The 22,828-nt window shown below is 49.5% G+C and overlaps 1 protein-coding gene and 1 non-coding gene across 2 annotated transcripts in view; one reads left to right on the plus strand and one right to left on the minus strand.

The window, feature by feature from the left end:
* Positions 1-22,828, plus strand: part of LOC147716895 (uncharacterized) — a 476,733-nt gene that overhangs the window by 448,397 nt on the left and 5,508 nt on the right. The gene's annotated exons all lie outside the window — the stretch shown is intronic.
* On the minus strand, positions 8,028-8,134 carry LOC147716897 (U6 spliceosomal RNA). The gene has a single exon (XR_015296267.1). It is a non-coding gene; the product is annotated as a U6 spliceosomal RNA (small nuclear RNA).

Genomic DNA, 22,828 nt, shown 5'->3' on the forward strand with positions numbered 1-22,828 from the left:
ACAACGCCAATGTGTGCTGCAAAATGAATTATTATTGTTTCATTCACAATAATGCTACCACTATAAATGTTGTCATTGGTAACAGTATTTCGGCATACTGCTGTGTGAAAGGACAGGGCAGGCTTATACTCAGCCTGTGCCAGAAATAGTCATATGAAGTCAATTGCGCCTCCTGCGCGTACCACCCAAGCGCCTCTGCAGCTCTTCCTCTTCCAAGGCACGTGTACCTGCCATGGGCCTGATGCTGCGCCTGAGTGCCCCTACTTGTGAGGCAGAGTGGCTGCTCATGCTCGATGTCCCCTCACTGACATCATCACCCCCAACAGTGGCAGGTAGAGCAGGAGGGTGTAGTGCTGTCACTGCAGTGGTCAGGTGCTCAAGGACCCTGGCCACATCCTCGCAGCACTGGATGAGCTGCTGCTGCTGCGCAAGGGACCGCCGCGATAACTGTGATGTTGCATTGCCTACAACATAATTGGACCTGGTGTAGGCCGTCAGCCGGGTCAATAGCTGACGTTGGCGCCGGCGTGCTGCGTTGCGCTGAGATGTTATAGCTGAAGTGTTGGCCTCCATGGCTGCAGTCATGCGGGCCATTCCCTCCCCCACACCTGCCATGGCCGCCGTCATGCGGTCCATGCGGTCCCCCACTCCGGCCACATTGCGCCCAATGTTGTACAGCTGTAGCTGTATGGCACCTTGCCGGCGTGCCTGCAGCTGATGTATACGCAGCATGCGTCTTTCCACGCTCATTCGCGCCAGCCGCTGTCCATTCCCCCTCCTGCTGATTGCTGCATTGGTCTGCTGGCGAGACCTGCCACGACTGCTCTGCTGGCCTGACACAGTGGCTGGCCACTGTGTTGCCGCTGTCGCGGGCCCTGATGTAGAATCACCAGCTGCTAGTGGTGTCACAGCAGGCGTTGCTGGTGCGGCAGGGGCTGGAGGCACACTGGTAGTGGGCCTGGCTGCGGCTGTAGTTGTTGCGGCTGAGACTGGGGGCACGCTAGTTGTGGGCCTGGCTGCGGCTGTAGTTGTTGCGGCTGAGGCTGGGGGCACGCTAGTTGTGGGCCTTGCTGCGGCTGTAGTTGTTGCGGTTGAGGCTGGGGGCACACTAGTTGTGGGCCTGGCTGCGGCAGTGGTTGCTGCGCCAGACGCAGGAGGCACACTGCTGGTGGACCTGGCTGCTGGTGTGGTTGCTGCGGCAGGGGCTGGTGCCTGTGTATGTGGCGGCACCTCCTCCTCATCCTGGGCCTCCTCATCTACTAGCAGCCTCTCGCTGCTGTCTGTGCCACCTGTGAGGGTAAGTGGACGTTCATTAGTTGCATGTATCTGTCACACATGCAGTTGCTACATGCATGCTGGGTGACATTCCCTGACTGGCTATGGCTTTGCGTACTTTGGAACCTGTCTGGCTGCATTGTGGTACTACTACATTGTGGCCACACTACATGTCCCACAATGCTTCAGGGCATTACCTGCTGTGCAACAATGGTATGACTATGGAACATTATGGGAGGCTATATGGTCATGGACATTCATAGGGGACAGGGTCACAGTCGCATGCCACTTACCTTGGATGTCTTGGGTGGGGCGGGATGAGTCGAGACGCGTCACTCCAATGCACGCCTCCCTCTCCAGCGTGTCTTCGACTTGGTCCTCCAAGGCTGTGTTTGGAGGGACTGTAGGTCCTCCCCCTCCAGTGCCCGATGCCTCTCCAAGCCGCTCAGCCACCTTCTCTTTGGCACGACCTCGGAGGTCGTACCAGCGTTTTTTTAGTTCGTCCAGTGACCTATCAGCCACACCCACAGAGTTCACCGTGGATGCTATTCCCTTCCAGATCCTCCTTTTTTCCTGCTCCGGCACCCTCCTAGAGTCCTTGCCAAACAGTTTGGAGTGGTTGGCCACCACCCCTTCTATCAAATGCTCCAGCTCCTGTTCGGAAAATTTTAACTTCCTCTTCCGCCCTGTGGTGTTTCTGGGCCCAGGAACAGCTTCCTCAGACATTGCAGCACTTTTGTTTCAGAGTTGGAATCCAACAAGAATAGCAGGAGCTCTCCCAGTTGCTGACTCGAGGTCTGCCTCACTGTGGTGAATGGGGGTGGGAACTGGCTAATTCCTGGTTGTGATGTCATCACTGTGCTCGAAATGCGACTTCTGTTTTCCCGATCTCGCGATTTAGCGATCTCGCAATTAGCGATATCGCTATTTGCGATATCGCAATCCCGACACGGATGTAGCCGCAAATAGCGATTTTTCTGCGATTATCGATAATCGCAAACGTATTTTGCGGCCGCGTGCGAATCGCTTTTTATTATCGCTAAACATCATGAATTCCGATCTGCGATTTCTCAATAGCGATTCGCAATTTTTCGCTATTTGAGAATCGCAGATTCCGGTTTTCATGAATCAGGCTGTTTGTTCCTTGCAGGAAGAACACTCTCCCTCCTCCAAGTGGAGAGAAGTGATCACAGTCTGGGAAGCCCTTCACGTTTTTCATAGGGATATTGAAGGCACAGATCTAGTTATCACAACTGGCAATGTGGTAATCATGTCTTATCCGAACAAACATGTCTGCCAGTCAGATGGTTCTGAAATGTGTGAGTTGGGAAAAAAACAGACACTACTATCTCTAATGCCAATCCATATCTGGGGAAGGAACAGCAAGGGGGCAGTCACCCTGAGCAGGGTATTTCTCTCTTTCTAAAACCAGAGGATAACAAGTGCTGTCCTACCTGTTTTTTTCCCAGGTTCTTCAGGAGACTGTTGTGGTCGATGCCAGTGGCCAAGAACTCTACTATATGCAGTCCCGCTTTTTCTCTGATTCCTCAGAAAATGTGTCCAAAAGCGGCAACGGTGATTCTAATAATTCTAGAGGAATTGTTGGTAGAGTAGGCGTGGTTTCTCCCTCCAGAACTTCATCACTCAGTTCTTCCTTCTCTGTTTTCCCTAACATCGCTGCAGCATTTGCGTTTTGGAGGTTGAAGGACAGGGGCTTAAAGGTTAGGCCTCTGATTCAGTTGCTAAATCTACCCAAGCCTCATAAACAGAATCTACTTGTAAAGTGTATAATCATTATTGTGCCTATTTTTCATGCTGATGTATATGAAGCAATTCTCCTAGTCTGTTTCCTCCAGAAGACATCCTGAAAGTTCTACACAATGGTTTCAACAAAGGTTTTTCGATCTCCGCCAAGAAAGTACAACAGGCATCTACCAAAGCTTGGGGTTCCCTCGCGGAATGTGAGAGTTGGGTCACTAGACTATTCAAGGGTTTTGAACACTTAAGGCTTCTGGTGGGAAATGTGTTTCCTGGTTGGGATCGTCTATTAGCTTTGAATGCTTTTTAGAAAGCCCCTTTGGAAACGGTCAACGTAGTACTTCTGATAAGCTGTAGCTACTCCAGATGTTTGGGATAATGATCTGCATTGATGTGTATGTAACCATCCTTGTTTTAGGACTTTTGATGATCACATGGTTTTGAGGTTGCGACCACAGTTTGTACCAAAGGTCAGTTTGGTGTTTCACAGATCACAGGAGAGTGTTCTGCCAGCTTTTGGATCCATTTCTGGCGCAAAGAAAGACGGGTTGCTTTAGGAATTGGATGTGGTAAGGGCAGTCCAGAGCTACCTGTCTAGGCCAGCTGACTTCAGGAAACTTTACTCCCTGTTTGTAAATTGTGGTACATGTTGGTCCAGCATATAGGAGTGCGAAATCTCTTTCCAGCAATGAGCAACTTGGATCAAAGAGGTGATTTCAGTTTTTATCCTAACTTCTTGATCCATGCATCCAGGATCAGTCAAACTACTAACTCTTTGGCGGAATGGCTTGGAGCATCGTTTACTGACATTTCTGCTTCAGCAACTTCGGCAAGGCCTAGCGAGTTTGTAAATCATAACAGGTTTGTTTTCTGAGGTTCCATGCTACAATCTGGTCCTAAAGTCTTGCTTTCAAGTAACGTATGAGGAATTGCTCACATGATTCATGTCTAATCAATTAGATGCATGTTCTGCACGATTCCAGTCCTGCTTTTGGACACAGTTGCTTCAGAATGTCTTAAGCAGTAAAAAAAATAAGATGAGTAATGTGGGCTAGGAAGGTAATGCTTTGATTACTTACCAGTAATCTTCATTACTCCGATTCCACATTCCTCATCCCAGGACTTTTATTAGTTAAAGGGGGTGGTGTTCGTGGAAAATAGTGAGATACTTAGGGTTTGATGGGGCGCCTTGGGTGAGGAGGGGCCTCTTGTCTGCATTAGTATGTACTGGGGGGTGAAGGGGGGGACTGGAGTAATTCAACCTACCGTTCAGAAATGTTGCAATATTACCGAGGGGGACCCTGACATTTGCGATTAAATTGGCAATTATCCTGGTATAACCTTTCAGATAACCCAAAGTCACTTCAAACGTAAAACGACGGACAGGGTAAGTTCACTACAGAAAGGCTTTCGAAGATATCCCAGCTGCACATCGTGCAGACGCGAGAAAAATGTATATGAATAAGAAGTTGATAGTCTGATACATAAATTCACGTGAAAATCACATTTTTTTAGAAATCGCTATTTGAGATTTGCAAATAGGGATGTATGTAAAAAATCACAATTTTTTTGCGATTTCTTTAAATTCCTTAATTGCGATTAGCAAATTGTGAATCACAATTAAGGAATAATTTCCCATTCATTTCTATGGGCCAGGAGGCCCATAGGAATGAATGGGACGTTATTCTCAATTTGCGATTCGCAATTTGAGGATCACAAATTGAGAATAATTTCAAGGCTGCAAGAGTGTCATAAGGACACCCTAGCTGCACCCCTCAAATGAACATGTGTGCGCATATGGCGCAAATACATGCCCTAAGGGCATGTATGTGCACAATATGGCACCTTCACAAATACCAAAAAGTGCATTTGTGAAAGAAATCGCAACTTACCACCAACTTGAAGTTGGTGGCAATTTGCGATTTCTTAAGGAGAAATCGCAAAATTTGAATGCTTGATGCACAGCATTTAAGGAATCGCACTTTGCGATTCCTTAAATGCTTACGCAAAATAAGGAATCGCAAATTTTGCGATTCCTTATTTTGCCTAAATACATACCATTTGGCAAAATTGCATTCACAAACGCCAAAATTCTGCGATTTCGGCGTTTGCGAATGCAATTTTGCTTGATACATATGGCCCCTGGAGCCCTTTTGAAGTATAACAAATAACTTTCAAAGCTGCCCAGGGGCACACTCTCTCAAAGAATTCAGCAGGGAGGTCCAGCGATATTGCAGTACGGGCCACTGAGATTGTGATCAGTCTGAAAGAGGATAAACAGAGTGGGGAAGTTAGACAGCTTGAGCCAAATAAGTAATTGAAATACGATTGAAGTTTCCGCTTTGACCCAACCAGGATAGAGCTTTCTAAATATACCTTGATTGATGGAATCGGGTGCATGAAAGGAGGAATATTGCACAGCAAGGGGCGCCTGCACTACTGAGATAAATATATACATTAGAGTGTGCAAGCCGCCTGGAGTGCGAGCTTTCAAGTCATCAATAACCAAAAGCGTGAAACCGCTGGATGGCCAGAATGCTTTATAATAATATGCCCACTAGAGGGTAGAATAGGCTTATAACAGAACTATCTTTGACATGTAGCACAAAAACAAACGTTCAGTGTAGTACACGGAATGAATGTCTAAATACAAACCAGGGTACTGTCCGGTATCAAACTACGAGGAAAGGCACATTTGGGCAGACAATCTGATGAGTGAATTGAAAGCAATTAGGGGAGGGTGGGAGAGAACTAAAAGCAACGTTGGGAGGATGAGGGGTATTGAAAGTAGCAATGGGCTGGTGGGGTATTATAAAACAAGCATTTGCAATGCAATCGGTCTCGCCTTAAACGAAGCCTATGACTGCGGGCTGGCTTTTTGTTTTATAAGGCGCAAACTCTACTCGAAGGTAGGAGATTCAGTTATATTACAGAAGGTTACTTTTTTTGCACCGGGAGATATGCCCAGAAGTACGGGATGATGAGCCGACGCCGAGACTCGAGCCTTGTTCCTCAGTTTCAAAGTCAGCATGTCTGGCCGTAATGCCACATCCTATGTTAACACAAATAACAACGCAACTAAAAGCATAGAGGCGTTTCTTCACCTAGGACGGGGCGGAGCACAGTCGCTAAAGTGACAGACATCCTATAAGGACGCAGATCAGCACATTGGTCTGCGCCCTGGTACGGGTCCAGTGCCACCAAAGGTACAGCAGCAAACTGTTAAATACTGGGGCTGAGGAGGCGCATACTGACTTCACGCTGCAACCAGTGGCGTCACTGCTATCACCGAAAACCAGGGTGCACGTTCACATCACACTGTACTCGATGACATCATATAAACAAAATACAAAACGCACAGAAAATTAACAGAATGCACGAGGCCGCAGACTATATGCACACCATAACAGAATGCACAGAGCAGCCGACTGTATGCACACCATAACAGAATGCACAGGGCCGCCGACTGTATGCACACCATAACAGAATGCACAGAGCAGCAGACTGTATGCACACCATAACAAAATGCACAGGGCCGCATGAAGACCCCCCCACCTTGATTAGGCACCCATTCTGTACCCACGAACAATGCTTCTTTATCTTTCCTCACTAAATGAAAAATATTTTAAGTTTGCAGGATTGGGATTTCAAACAAAAATGTTTGGGAATTGCCTGAAAAACCATTAGTAAAACATTAGTTAACGATTGACAGGAGGAGCAACAGGACATTCACCAGCTAACAAAACAACTCAAAACGTCTCGCACATTATTTCACAAACTACTTTACTGCGATATCTCCAGTATCTCTATTGTTGTATGATTGAAACAAATGCCCCGGTTACTTACCGGTAATCTTCATTACTCCGAGTATAGTCTTCCTCGCCACATGAGTTACATAGTGAGCTTTAGCTCCACAACAGAACCCTCCAAAGCAAAAAGAAACCACCTCCCACCCCCTCCCAACATGGCCGACCAGTCCCACCTGACCTCTATAAGAGGCGGACCGGCCCAACCAACAGCCTGATCTACCAAGCAAACAATGAAGCCGATAGCCAGACAGGGAGGGGGGGAGGGAACTCATGTGGCGAGGAAGACTATACTCGGAGTAATGAAGATTACCGGTAAGTAACCGGGGCATTACCTCCTCGTAAGTCTTCCTCACCCCCTGAGTTACATAGTGAGCAAATACCCAAGCCAACAAGGCTTCATTGACCACCAGAAGAACAACACCACCCGGTGATGCCGAGAAACCAACCCAAGGTTGAAGTAGAATAAACGACAAGAAAACAGGGATCACAGGAAACCTGAAATCAAGATATAAAGAGAAAGTAGGCCAGCCAGGAGCCGCAGCACCTGCACTCCGAACGGCCCCAGCGAAGTCCCCCGGGACCGAAGAGTCCCACGAACAAGTCGGGGGACGACACCGTCGACGCCCGACAAATCACCACAGAGGAGACACCCTGAAGGGGGCCCAGGACACCGAGCCACTCCCCGTGGACCGACCCTGGACCCCCGCCGGATCCACCGAACCCAGCGGAGCGTAGGAAAGGAAGACAGCCTGCGGAAGCCAGCGAACCAAGGTGGAACGAGGGCCCGTGGCCCGAACGAACCGGGCCAAAAGACACAAAACAGGCCACCCCACCGGGAAAGGAAAGACGTGCGGCCAAGAGAAGCCAAAACAGCACGCCGAACAACCAGCACGGACGAGGGAGGAACCTCGCCTGCAGGGAAAAGCGGTAAAATTACCACCCGAGCCCGGGACCCCAGGGAAGGAACCCCGGGAAGGACACGGGGGACATGCCGGAGGAACAACCACGTCCGGCAAAACCCGCAAGACGGGCGGGGAGCGGAGGAACGACCCCCGCACGCCCCTCCGCCCAGCAGACACCACTGCCACCAGGGAAAAATCACCTGAAAGGCGCGGAACCGCAAAGCCACCGAGGGCTGGGGCCCAAAAGGGAGGACCCCGAAGAGCACGTGGACCGAGAGAGGGAACTCATATGGAACGCCTCATGAATTTGCGAGTCACCCATGCGCAGAGGCCCAGCAAATCTCCTCCGTTACGTTCCAATATCAGTATATGTGCTGCCGCAGCGAGCACCCACGGGGGAGACCGGCAGAGCGTCCGAGGGCGAAGGACAAACAACCTCGGAGCCAATCGAGACACCAGGGAAACCAGGCCAGCGAACACCGGACAGCGTACGGCCCGCAAGGCCGCCCACCAGGCCCACAGGGAAGAAGGGGCCACGCCCCTGGAAAACCCTCAGACCGGAAAACCAGGACCCGCAAGGGGACCATGGATGCGGGGACAGCACCAAGCCGACCGCGCCAACGCGAGAAGGACGCCCAGCGCCGGGCACCGGCAGAGAACGTGCCTGCAGAAGGAGGCCGGCCAGCCGACAAGAGCCGGCTCAACACCGACGCCGAGAGCGGGGGACCCAACCACGGTACGGGAAGATCCGGGATCGGCCAGGAGGCTCGAACCCTCAGCTCGCAATCGGAGATGGCACCCGGGGCGGTGCCAAGGCCATGCGCTGCCGAGTTGAGCACCCATGAACACCCCGGCCCTGCCCAAGCGAATCCCGTCGAGGACCCGCGATCTCATAGGGCACGGGGGAAACGCGTACATCAGACCGAAAGGCCACGCGAAAGACAGGCAAGAAGGACCCGGAAGGGGGTGCAGAACCCGGGCCGGAGGGCCGCGACCCCCTCCGTGAACAGAGACATCGGAGGCAGACCGAGCGGATGCCCCAGGCGTCGAAACACCACCGGGGCAGGGCGAGACCAGGCAACGAAAGCCAGACCCGACTCCCTCGGACCCCGGGGGAAAGACAGCCCGAAGGGCCAGGACCGGAGACCCCCCCACCAGGGCGCCCGACCCGACCAAGACCTGGGGACCTAAGCACCGGCAAATGGAACGCCACACGAAAACGTGCAGGGGCCAAGCCAGTCACCTCATCCAAAATCAGTAAATGTGCCGTCGAAGCGAGCACAGCAAAAAGCCGGCAGGCCAGGAAGACATTCAGCAACCCCCGAAGCACGAGGAGCTGAGCGGCCGCAGGAGAACTCAACGACCTCCAAACGACCCGGCGCCAAAGGACGCCCCCCCCCCCCCCCCTGAAAGAACCAGAGGGAAGGACCGGGACCAGGCACACGCCCCCCCGAAGGGGGACAAGCCCGAGACGAGGACCGAAGGGACCCCCGAACATATGTCAGGAAGCCGACGGATGAGAGACACCGCCAGATGTGAAGCCACACCCACGGGGGGGAACAAAAACGAGGCCGCGAGGAAGCACACGGCCAGACAGGGAACCCCAAGACCCGCACCCGGCGAATAAGATCTACCAGGCGGGCCAGGAGCACAGCTCCCCCCCCCCCCTGTGGGCCAGAAGGCAAGCCCAACGGAAGCACCTGCAACCGAGAGCGGGGCCAATCCATGGTCCCAGCAAAACCTACAGGTGAGACAAGGGAAGGAGCCGGGACCCCAACCCGTCGAGACGGTGGGTTTAACATGGAAATCCAGTGTATGCAAAGCGCTCAGCGACCCGAAGGCATCCCAGCCCTGGGTGCCCTCGGGAAGATCAAGCAAGCTATTGCCCAGAGTCAAATGGTGCTGGGCTAACCTGCCTCCGGTGCCGGGGATAGAATCACATCCCCCGCGGAAAATCCGTAAGACCGGACAGCAAGCCCGAAGAGCCCAAGAACCGGGACAGCTACGTCCCAGGACGGTATGCAACGGAGGCAACCGCCCCCCCTCCCCCCAGGGGACCCCCTGGAGTGAGAGGGCCGAAAGTCAGTCTCTAAGGGTGAGACAGGGAGCGGCAGAACCAGCACGAGACCGGTTACCGCCGAAGCTCGGGCCCGGACCCGCCGAAGGACCCCACCCATGCAAGGGCGGGACGTCCACACCTGAACTGCGCCGGGGCCAAGCCGGACTACACAGAAGCGCAACATGATGCGAAAATCGCGCCGAACCCCCCCGCAAGGGCACAAGGCGTAAGCACGAAAACCGCTGTTACATAACAAAACACCTGTACTAGGAAGGCGCCCATCCACCCCTACGGGAATCTTGGCGCTGAATAACAGATGTCAGTTGTCACCCAACGCAATGGAACTAATCACATTGACCACAGATGGATGAAAGGCCGAGTGGACCCGCCGGTATATGAACCTGCGACCACAAGGTCAAACTGCAGTAGACGCATCAATCCCCTGAGTCACTAGCCCCGGTAGTCCCAACCCGGCCAACTCCCCGAAGCCCAAGGAGGAGTCCAGGCTACCAAAGCCCCGTGGGGCCGACGCGGAGAGAAAGAAAAAACCAGCCATGCCCAGAGGCAACAACTGATCCCTGGGATATCGAGTCCAAGACCCGCCGAGGTGGGGAATCGAACCCCGGGCCCGGGCCAGACCTCTGCACCAGGGTCTGATTCGCTTCCCCACAGCTGCAGAACGGGACAACACGAGTGGAACACGCGACCGGCGCAACCAGACGGCCCAGGGCGAGTCCCCCAGGGCGCCGTAATAGGGAACACGGACCAAAGGGAACTGTCCCCATGCCGCACCGTGCCCCCTCAGAGCGCGCCAGATAAGCACAGGCACTCTGTGAATGAGACAACCTCACAGGCCCTATGGCTGCACGAAGAAGGAATAAAACACAACCCCTTCACCTCGTGTTGCATGCCAACAGCCCGGCCTTACAGGGCACAAAAAACCGTTAGAAAGTTCCACGTGGGATACCTCCACAGCATAGGCAGGATTCGAACCCTGGCCTGCGAGGACCGTCCGTACCAAAGGCACAAGTCCCATTGAGCTAATAACAGCCGAAACGCGGAGCACTTTACAATGAAATGGTTCCCCGGACCTCCGAGAAGGAGACAGACGCGCTGCCAATCCGACGAAGGAAAACGCACCTGGAGGCACTCATAACTCAAAAGTACTCGCAATTACTAGAGTAATCACGTCAACAGTAATTGCGTGCCGAAGAGGAACACAAAGCATTCCAATTACTCTGGGTCCGCCCCCGAGAGGTGGGAGGCGCCCGGAACCAATCATAGCGCGGCAAACCGCCGCGGCCCGTAGGGCAGCCACATCCATGAAGGGAGGCAGGGGCGAGACTCGGCCGCGACCAGCGTCCCAGGCCCGCAGGAGGGGAGCACCCGGTCCGGATCGCAGAGCCCCCGAGGACCCGCCGAGAAAAAGGTAGGACCGAGTCCGCCCCCCCCCCCCCCCCCCCCTCCCCCTTCGTGTACCTGAGGGAATCCCAGTTCAGAAGCCGGACAAGCGGCCACACAACAAGCTGCGCGCCCACCGGACACAACGCCCCGCCGAAGCGCCGCTGGTCTGTAAGGCTCCAGCACGTTGTCTATTTAAATCAGTGCTTACTTTGCAACAGAGTTTATCGGCGCTCAGCACAGGCACTGAATCAGCAACACCGGCGCATTCCATGAGCACCAGCGAAGGAAGCATTCATTTGCAGATAGATATGCTAGAATGCCGAGCCAGAGACGCCGAGACTCGAACCCGGCTCTCCAGCTCCGAATTCGACAGCTTTGACTATTATGCCAAATCCTCTCCCCCCAATTACAAAATTGAAATGCGAGACACACATCGGACTCGAACCTGGGTCATGTTTAAGCGCCAAACCGTCCATGACCCCAACTCGGGGAGCAGTCGAATTACACACGCAGGCAGTGCCACAGCGCTAACTGCTGCCTGAGGGTGTAAAACATTGCGCAAAACACCCCCGTAACCGAGGCACCTGCATGTAGTCAGAGCGCAATTCTAGGCGGTAACTACACAGTGGAGCCAGGAATATGAGAAACACCCCTACTTGAGGGGAGTGACAAACACCAGCATGACCACATACAGGAGAATGCGCAGGACCCAAAAGCCCATCCAATGGCTCGGGCCCCTCAGTAACGACCGGGGGAGACACGGGCATGTACAACAACACCACACTCCCGGCCGCCCCCCCCCCCTGTAGACCCTTGGCACGCTACAGCAGCACCTAACCGGCCCCACAGGACCGGGGGAAGGAAGAGGGGGGGGGGGATTTTATAGGCATAAGGCACCAGAGACCGCTAGAGCAGGACCTCTACCCTAAACCCCAGGGCCAGCTCACGCCGGCCCATCTTACCTGAACAGCGCTCTGGAGAGAATCGCGCAGAACAAAAAAAAAAGGCTGTTGGTTGGGCCGGTCCGCCTCTTATAGAGGTCAGGTGGGACTGGTCGGCCATGTTGGGAGGGGGTGGGAGGTGGTTTCTTTTTGCTTTGGAGGGTTCTGTTGTGGAGCTAAAGCTCACTATGTAACTCATGTGGCGAGGAAGACTTACGAGGAGGTAATAAGAAATTACATTTTGAGCTCTAAAAATAAGTGCACCCAAACGAGTCAGCATAGGACCTGGGGGAACATATTTTTTAAGCAACAGTGGTCCCATGCATTGATAGATACAAGAAAAAGAATAAATATAGACACACTGGAACTATATTGAGTAACGTGATTTGTCCAGCCGGACAGGGATCACTCATTTTTACTTATAAAAGAATTCAACAAGGTAATACCTTACATTCAAAAGAGTGAGACACAAGCCTGTGCCCACACGTTTACAAATTGGCAAAGTGAAAGGATAGAAAAGGGCAGAAGGGAGAGAATTTTTAGGCAAAGAGTGAACGATTTCTGAAAATTGAAAAATGGCAGAAATTCAATTACACCATTATACGCATAGCACAATCGGTATACATTTAAATATATGGTGTTTCAATAAGTCGACGGCGTTTCGATCCCTCAAACACAATACATGGGATCATCATCAGGACAATCATTAAAGCCTAAAGAGTTTTATACACAATAGCCTACGGAGAAGGAAGAAAAAATGTGTAGAATATCAACAAGGGAGAGTATCACAGCAAACAGTTATTGAGTGACATTCGGTGAATGTGAATTTAAAATTCCATAAGGGAAACGATGAGCTAAACGCACGCGTAAAACCGTCAGCGAATGAGAATATACACATCAACCATCACATGCAACACTGGCGTGCACAAGTCGTCACGTAATCGCGCAAGAATTGCTAGTATTGGTGAAAAAAGGCGGACAGTGGACTAAAAGTGAACATAGAAGATTAAATTAACGACAAGGTGGTCATTATAAGTGCAACTACTCGCAGGAAGTGAGGAAAACTGACAGGATGCAACCATAGCTCACTAATAAAAGTTTACGTTTGGGTAAGTGAAGGCCGGCAAGAATACCTGTGACACGGACTATATCAATGCCATTAGGCAAGATGGGGAGCAATTCCACGGTCGTTGAGGAGAAGGCAGTTAAGGATACGTGCAGTCCCAGAAGCCTACTTTCCAGGGACGTGTGTCACACAGCGGCGAGCAATACTGGAGGAAAAGGGGAGGAATTAACCAAATATCATGCATTCCAAGGTGGTGGCATTGTATAACAAAATATAGATAGCTACAAAACAGAACTTTCTCGCCAGGTTTCCAATACTGATCATTACAGTAGACTCCCCACGAATCCTACCAAAGAACTTCAAACTTTAATAAAACAGGTGACTTCTGAGGCCTTAGAAACCGGTTTCATCTCCAAACATGAATTCGATTTTCTCAATGTCAGTCATCCCCGGATACCGGTTATTTACACCCTGCCGAAAATCCACAAACGCCTCATTGACCCACCAGGCCGCCCAATTGTCTCTGGGTGCGGTTCTGTGTTGGAGCCTCTTGGTCACTATGTGAATTTCTTTTTAAGAGACTTTGTACCCATTACTACTTGCTATGTTAGGGATAGCATGAATATGATAAACCTGGTGGAAAATCATCCCTTTGACCCTAACTCTGGAAGAGATATTGAATAAACGTCCCCGTCCACACCCTGTACCTACTCTGTTCATAGTCCAGCTTTTGGAGATCAGGTTGACCCGAAAATACTTTATGTTTGGAGAAGAGTACTATCAACAGAATAAGGGCACGTCGATGGGGGCAATTTTTGCTCCCACTCTAGCCATTCTTTACATGGATTGGCTAGAAAGTACCATTATCCTCCCAGTCACTAATCCTTTCCATCAGGGCATCCTCATGTGGAAAGGCTACATTGACGACGTTTTTATGATATGGGGTGGCCCGGTTGAAATCCTCCCTACCTTCGTTCACTGGCTGAACAGCAATTGCAATGGACTTACCTTTAGTATAGATCACAGTAAAACCAGTATACCATTTCTGGATCTGTGTGTCCAACACAAAGATGGCCTTTTGTTTACCTCCTTGTTTCGGAAACCGACTGAGAGAAATACACTACTAAGCTATGATAGCTGCCGCCCTCGAGCCCTTAGAGACAGTCTTCCCTATTCACAGTTTTTAAGATTAAGAAGAAACTGCTCCCAGAAAACTGACTACTTTCTGGAGGCTAATATCCTGGCCAATAAACTCAGACTCAGAGGTTATCCCAGACGCCTGGTTAGGAATGCTATGAAAAGGGCATGGTACTGCCCCCGAGAGACACTACTTGAACCCAAACCTAAAAAAGAATCCAATAAACTGGTTTGTGTCACCACTTTTTCCTCTGTATCCAGCAAGATAAAGAAAAGTATCAAAAAGAATTGGCACATCATTAATTCTGGAAACCTCTCCCTAGAGACACCTTTATTTGCTTTTAAGCGCAATAAAAATCTAAAGGACCAGTTGGTTAGGGCCGCCCTGCCATCCAAAATGACCAACACAACGCTAGATGACCTTTGGTCCCTTCCACCTCTAAGGGGCCACTCTAAATGTGGCACATGTGTGGTGTGAGATTTTTGCATTGAGAGTAAAGAATTTGTTTTTAAAGATGTTAAAAATGTTTTGAACACCTTTACCAATTGTAGCAGCTGTAATCTGATTTGTGCGATTCTGTGCCCATGCAATATGATTTATGTGGGACAAACAAAGCAAAAGATCAAACTCAGGATATCCCAACATCGGAGCCGTATCAGGTGTAAAACTGCCAACGCTCCACTCGTTGAACATTTTTTACAAAAAGGACATTCGGAAAACCAAATGAAGTGGACTGTGATCAGCCAAGTAACGGTACCACCCAGAGGAGGTGACTTATCCAGGTTACTCAACAAAGAAGAACTCAAGTGGATATTAAGAACTGATAGCCTAAATACAGGGCTGAACTTACAGGAGGACTGGACTAGTCTTCTGTAAAATGGTCATTCATAATTCTAAATGGTCGCTGTTTTATCTGTATCTGTGTCTATGTCACTCTGCGATACTGCAGTCTTTCTATGCATGCTCACATTCACTTAGACTCACTTTAGATGGCCGCCGCTAGTCCATTATTTATTTTCATGCCCAGAAGGCTTGGTCCATCGACCAATGATCCCTCTCCACCTACGTTAACTTCCTGCTTCTGTGCAAACCTTGGACACACACCAGGGTCCTTACACAAAGCCTTCTATTCTGGTAAGTTTGGTTAACCCGGAGGCACGCTCTTGAACTGTCACCTTATTATTGCCCCTCTGACTGGCTGGCTCCTGTCTCCCTTTCACCGCAGGCTCGTGTGCTCGCGCCTTATTGTTGGCGTCGGATTGATTGTTTCCCTATTACGGGTTGCTGGAATCACAAGGGTCGATACACGAAGCCCTTCATACTGGTGAGTTGTGCAACTGGTTTGAGCCTCGTGTCCAGGTACCCTCTGATTGCGCCCCTCTTGCCTCCCGGATATTTCCTTTCCTCCGACCCTATAACCACGAACGCCGTGGACGCCAGACCTTGGCGCCAATTAACCTTGATCGGATGTGATACTTCGAACCGATCTTGATGGATCTGCCCCCCATAAAAATCCTACCCGGTGTCCCTTGCCGGCTTGCTCTAACGGGTAAAAAACGCTTGACAGTTTCATTAAATTCCCTTTGGAATGCATGATATTTGGTTAATTCCTCCCCTTTTCCTCCAGTATTGCTCGCCGCTGTGTGACACACTTCCCTGGAAAGTAGGCTTCCGGGACTGCACGTATCCTTAACTGCCTTCTCCTCAACGACCGTGGAATTGCTACCCATCTTGCCTCATGGCATTGATATAGTCCGTGTCACAGGTATTCTTGCCGGCCTTCACTTACCCAAACGTAAACTTTTATTAGTGAGTTATGGTTGCATCCTGTCAGTTTTCCTCACTTCCTGCGAGTAGTTGCACTTATAATGACCACCTTGTCGTTAATTTAATCTTCTATGTTCACTTTTAGTCCACTGTCCGCCTTTTTTCACCAATACTAGAAATTCTTGCACGATTTCGTGACGACTTGTGCACACCAGTGTTGCATGTGATGGTTGATGTGTATATTCTCATAGACATTCGCCGTACCTTCACATTCGCTGACGGTTTTACGCATGCGTTTAGCTCATCGTTTCCCTTATGGAATTTTTAATTCACATTCACCAAATGTCACTCAATAACTGTTTGCTGTGATACTCTCCCTTGTTGATATTCTACAAATTTTTTCTTCCTTCTCCTTAGGCTATTGTGTATAAAACTCTTTAGGCTTTAATGATTGTCCTGATGATGATCCCATGTATTGTGTTTAAGGGATCGAAACACCGTCGACTTGTTGAAACACCATATATTTAAATGTATACCGATTGTGCTATGCGTATAATGGTGTAATTGAATTTCTGCCATTTTTCAATTTTCAGAAATCGTTCACTCTTTGCCTAAAAATTCTCTCCCTTCTGCCTTTTTCTATCCTTTCACTTTGCCAATTTGTAAACGTGTGGGCACAGGCTTGTGTCTCACTCTTTTGAATGTAAGGTATTACCTTGTTGAATCCTTTTATAAATAAAAATTAGTGATCCCTGTCCGGCTGGACAAATCACGTTACTCAATATAGTTCCAGTGTGTCTATATTTATTCTTTTTCTTGTACCTATCAATGCATGGGACCACTGTTGCTTAAAAAACTAAAAATAAGTGCAACACAACCATACAATTCATAAAACAATGAAAATGTAATGCTGTAGGGTGAGTCGAACAAAGACAAACATGCCTACGGATCATTCCATCAATGTGACGATGTAAAAAAATAATGTACACAAACGATTGCACAATTACCAATTAACTTTAGTTCTCCCTTCATGAACGGGGTCACGCAATTACTAAAACACACATGCACATTCACATATTATATCGACCTCTGACACTTAATAGTATGAGTGAGAGTGAAGCATACATTATTACCTCAACTTGAAAATAAATGTTATCTTTTTAAGACTTTGTGTTGTACACACTATTATCCCAATCAACTTTAAAGATTTTGAACACATTTTAAAAAAACGGCACAACTGATTCAAATCTGTACACCAGTTTAACACACCCAATAAGCCTGCTTACCAACTTAAGTGTGAGAACAGAGCATAAAAATAATACAAATATAAATAAAAGCAGTCTTTACTTTTTAGTAATTACAATGACAAATAAGACTGCTTACTTTGAAATATGTACAAAAATACAAAAACTCAATATTTTTGTGTGCATAGTAGCCAAGTATTAATCTGGAAATATCTCAATTTGACCACTTAATAGGGTACATTTGACATTAACATTCAATATAAAAGCATAAAAGTTACTTACCTTCGTTAACAATATTTCTGTTGGGTACATAACCTTCCTTCAAATTCTGTCCACTTATGAAGACTCCTTCAAGGTTTCAGACTTGTATTGTAAACTTTTTCTCCCAGCAATAACTTCAGCCATGACTCCGCCTCTGGAGGTGATGACACACACCAGACCACAATACTGTACGGCCAGCTCGCTAGTGACTAGTTGCCATATACGTGGGTGGACCATTTCACTCAAATGTACCTTGCCTCTAACTATGACCTCATGACAGTTGAAGATCAGGCACAGTCTGCATCTGTGACTGTCTCTTTACAGGAAGTTACCTTGGCCATTCAGCACAGTTCGGGGAGAAACCCCGGGCCCTAGTGGTGTTCCAGTAGACCTAATTAAATGCTGACTAACGTTTTTAACAGCTTTGCCCATTTGTCTGTTCCTAGCTCTTCGTTAAACTCAGTCATTGTCCCAATTTTCAAACAAGCATTAGGAATGCATTAGGGCTCGGGTTTGTTTGACTTAGAGATAATGGCATTGTAAATGGCAATGTGTTTTAGGCATGTGTTTTGGAGTGGAAGCATGTAGTGTGTGTTGGAGATATGTGTGTTGGATTGGAATGTTATCAATGGTGGCATGCTGCACTTTAACGCATTATCTTTAAAAGGTAAAGTGCAGCATAGTGCGATAGGTACCATATTAATTGGTGGATGCGTTATCAATTGGTGTGTGCGTTGATGGGTGGTAGATGTGTATGCCTGTAGGAATTGTGCAGTGATGGCTGTTGGTGTGTGTGTTTGGTGGAAGCGTGTAGTGGTGGCTTGAGGTGTGTATGACTGGTGGTAGCATGCAGTAAGAGCTGTTACTGAGTTTGGCTGTCAAGCATACAGAGCTGGATGGTAATGCGTGTGGTTGGTGAAAGGGTGCACTGACAGCTGTTGATGATTGTGCCAATTGAAAGAGTGGCTGGTGCACTGTCAGCTGTTGGTGTGTGTTTGTGTTTGGTGAAAGTTGCACTGACACTGTTTGTTGTGTGCGTGGGTGTTTAGCGACACCGATGCATGGTCGTGTTTGTTTTTGGTGAAAGCGTACATTGATGGTTGTTGGTGTTTGTGCCTGGTGAAAGCATTCATTGACGGCTGGGGGTGTGTTGTTGTGTGTGTTGTTTTGTGTGTAGTGGTGAGTGTGTGGTGGTGAGTGTGTGGTGGTGAGTGTGTTGTGGTGATTGGTGACGAGTGTGTGGTGTTGAGAGAGTGAGGTGTGTGTGGTGTATGTGTGTGTGGTTTGTGTATGGTGTGTGTGTGTGTGGTATGTGTGTGTGGTGTATGTGTGTGTGGTGTTTTCTGCACTCACACACTGCCCCTACACATTCACACACTGCTCACCCGCACACTCCCAATGTCACCCTGCATAGTCACACACTGTTTATCCTGCACACTCATTCTGCACACTCACACAATGTGCACCCTGTACCCTTACACACTGTCTCTGCAGTCACTCTGCACTCACTGTCAGTTTACACTCACTCTGCACTCACTGTCACTCCTCACTCACTCTGCACTCACTGTCACTCTCGCACTCACTCTGCACTCACTGTCACTCTGCACTCACTCTGCACCCACTGTCACTGTGCACTCACTCTGCACTCACTGTCACTCTGCACTCACTTTGCACTCACTGTCACTCTTCACTCACTCTGCACTCACTGTCACTCTCGCACTCACTCTGCACTCACTGTCACTCTGCACTCAGTCTGCACTCACTGTCACTCTGCATTCACTCTGTACTCACTGTCACTCTGCACTCACTCTGCATTCACTGTCACTCTGCACTCACTCTGCACTCACTGTCACTCTGTGCTCAACTGCATGCAACTGCACTCAAAAGCACACAGCACTCAAAAGCACACAGCACTCAAAAGCACACAGCAGTCTGCACTCAACAGCACTCTGCACTCAACAGCACTCTGCACTCTACAGCACTCTGCACTCAACAGCACACAGCACTCAACAGCACACAGCACTCAACAGCACACAGCACTCAACAGCACACAGCACTCTGCACTCTACAGCACACAGCACTCTGCACTCAAAGGCACACAGCACTCTGCACTCAAAGGCACACAGCACTCTACAGCACACTGCACTCACCTGCACTCAACTGCACTCAACTGCACTCAACTGCACTCAAAAGCACACAGCACTCAAAAGCACACAGCACCCTGGACTCAACAGCACTCTGCACTCAACAGCACTCTGCACTCAACACCACTCTGCACTCAACTGCACTCAACAGCACACAGCACTCTGCACTCAACAGCACTCTGCACTCTACAGCACCCAGCAATCTACACTCAACTGCACTCTGCACTCAACTGCACTCTGCACTCAACAGTACACAGCACTCTACAGCACACAGCACTCTACAGCACACAGCACTCTACAGCACACAGCACTCTACAGTGTGTGTGTGGTGTGTGTGGTGTGTGTGTGGTGTGTGTATGGTGTGTGTGGTCTTATGTGTGTGGTGTTATGTATGTGTGTGGTGGACTTAGTTTGAGTGTTCGTTTCCTGCACACCACACACTGCCCCTACACATTCACACACTGCTCACCCTGCACACTCACATTGTTCACCCTGCATAGTCACACACTGTTTATCCTGCACACTCACACACTGTCACCCTGCACACTTACACACTGTTCACCCTGCACACTCACACTGTTTACCCTGCACACTTACACAGTTTACCCTGCACACTCACACACTGCAGTCACTGTCACTGTCACTCTGCAGTCACTGTTACTCTGCAGTCAGTCTGCACTCACTCTGCACTCACTGTCACTCTGCACTCTCACTGTCACTCTCGCACTCACTCTGCACTCACTGTCACTCTCGCACTCACTCTGCACTCACACTCACTCTCGCACTCACTCTGCACTCACTATACACTGTTCACCCTGCACACTCACACTGTTTACCCTGCACACTTACACACTGCAGTCACTGTCACTCTGCAGTCACTGTTACTCTGCAGTCACCGTTACTCTGCAGTCACACTCACTCTGCAGTCAGTCTGCACTCACTGTCACTCTGCACTCACTCTGCACTCACTGTCACTCTCGCATTCACTCTGCACTCACTGTCACTCTCGCACTCACTCTGCACTCACTGTCACTCTCGCACTCACTCTGCACTCACAGTAACTCTCACACTCACTCTGCACTCACTACACACTGTTCACCCTGCACACTCCCACTGTTTACCCTGCACACTCACACACTTCAGTCACTGTGACCAGTGCCTATGTGTGCGCGCAGTGCCGGTGTGTGTGAGCAGCCTGTGTGTGTATGTAGTGCTTGTGTGTGTGAACAGTGTCTGTGTGTGTGAACAGTGTCTGTGTGTGTGAGCAGTGTCTGTGTGTGAGCAGTGTCTGTGTGTGTGAGCAGTGCTGGTGTGTGTGTGCAGGGCCGGTGTGTGTATGTAGTGCCGGTGTGTGTGAACAGTGCCTATGTGTGCGTGCAGTGCCGGTGTCTGTGAGATGCCTGTGTGTGTATGTAGTGCCTGTGTGTGTGAACAGTGCCTGTGTGTGAACAGTGCCTGTATGTGAGAAGTGGCTGTGTGTGTGAGAAGTGCCTGTGTGTGTGAAAAGTGCCTGTGTGTGTGAGCAGTGTATGTGTTTGTGAGCAGTGTCTGTGTGTGTGAACAGTGCCTGTGTGTGAACAGTGCCTGTGTGTGAACAGTGCCTGTGTGTGGACAGTGCCTGTGTGTGATCAGTGCGCCTATGTGTGTGCGCAGTGCAAGTGTGTGTATGTAGTGCCTGTGTGTGTGAACAATGCCTATGTGTGCACGCAGTGCCGGTGTCTGTGTGCCGCCTGTGTGTGTATGTAGTGCCTGTGTGTGTGAACAGTGCCTATGTGTGCACGCAGTGCCGGTGTCTGTGTGTGTGAGCAGTGTCTGTGTGCGAGCAGTGTCTGTGTGTGAACAGTGCCTGTGTGTGAGAAGTGCCTGTATGTGTGAGAAGTACATGTGTGTGTGAGAAGTGCCTGTGTGTGTGAGAAGTACCTGTGTGTGTGAGCAGTGTCCGTGTGTGTCAACAGTGTCTGTGTGTGTGAGCAGTGCCTGTGTATCCCTGCACCTAAAATCAACCTGCTTGTCATGAGGCCCAAGGTTAGACACACAAGCACAACTGTTGCAACTCGGCTGCTCGGACCCTCCATGCAGAAACACATTCCTGCTCTCGGAGGTTTGGTTTGTTGCTGAACAAGACATGAGCTCCTTTGATGAGATGAGGAGAATGCGGCAAAATGTGGGACTGTTCGTAAGCCAGTGAAAAGAATTCCGTTTCGTACCTGGACGTTACTGTCTCCAATACAAACGCACTTACATACTTTGTGGGTTAATGAAGACTGTGTGTCTCATTGTTGGCGCACGACCAAGCCAGCTCTTCAAAGGCCAACACTTACACATGAAAGGATGCAGACGAACGCGCGCCCACCAAACTCACTGCAGACTGGTGAACGCGCCCCAAACATCTGGGTTCCATTACCACGGCACCCTGACAGCTCGTAATTGACAATTTATTGCACTCCTCTGCGCGTAACCGCACAGAATATGCAGGAAGTGCACAAACTGAAATCCATATGGCCTATTGCGTGAAGGCTACTAGAAACACAGCACTGCGAGGACCAATTACCATGCAGATGCCAAATGAAGCTACGGAAAAATCTCGAGCAGTGAGGAATTTTTACTTCACTATTCTGAGCCCCGTAACAAGATGGCTCGGAGCTCCCCCCCACTTCTGACGAAGTGGTGGCGTAGGCTGAGCCCTAAAAAGGGGATCGCTCAAAACCTCATTCCTACCCACCCATCTTGCCTGCCAGTACTATTTCCGTACCGGTATTGGTACAATAGAAAAATGCCTGAATTTAAATGTAATTATTGGCAAAACCACTGTGGCAAAACGGGCACCACTTTATCTAGGGTTCAATAACAGGTCAAAGCTGTGGGTGGCAAGTCCTAATAGAGCTGGGATTAGATGCATGCTGGTATAATTACATACAAATACAAAAGCTAGGATCAGGTTTAGTCAGAACAGTGTGGTGTCGGACTAAATTAGCATTGGGCGCGGAGTTCGCCAACACTGCTTGCTCGTATCATTGCTTTTCATTTTATACATTAGCTACCTCAGCACACATGTAATTA

This window comes from Lissotriton vulgaris, chromosome 5 (assembly GCF_964263255.1).
Source record: "Lissotriton vulgaris chromosome 5, aLisVul1.2, whole genome shotgun sequence".
NCBI classification, from domain to species: domain Eukaryota; kingdom Metazoa; phylum Chordata; class Amphibia; order Caudata; family Salamandridae; genus Lissotriton; species Lissotriton vulgaris.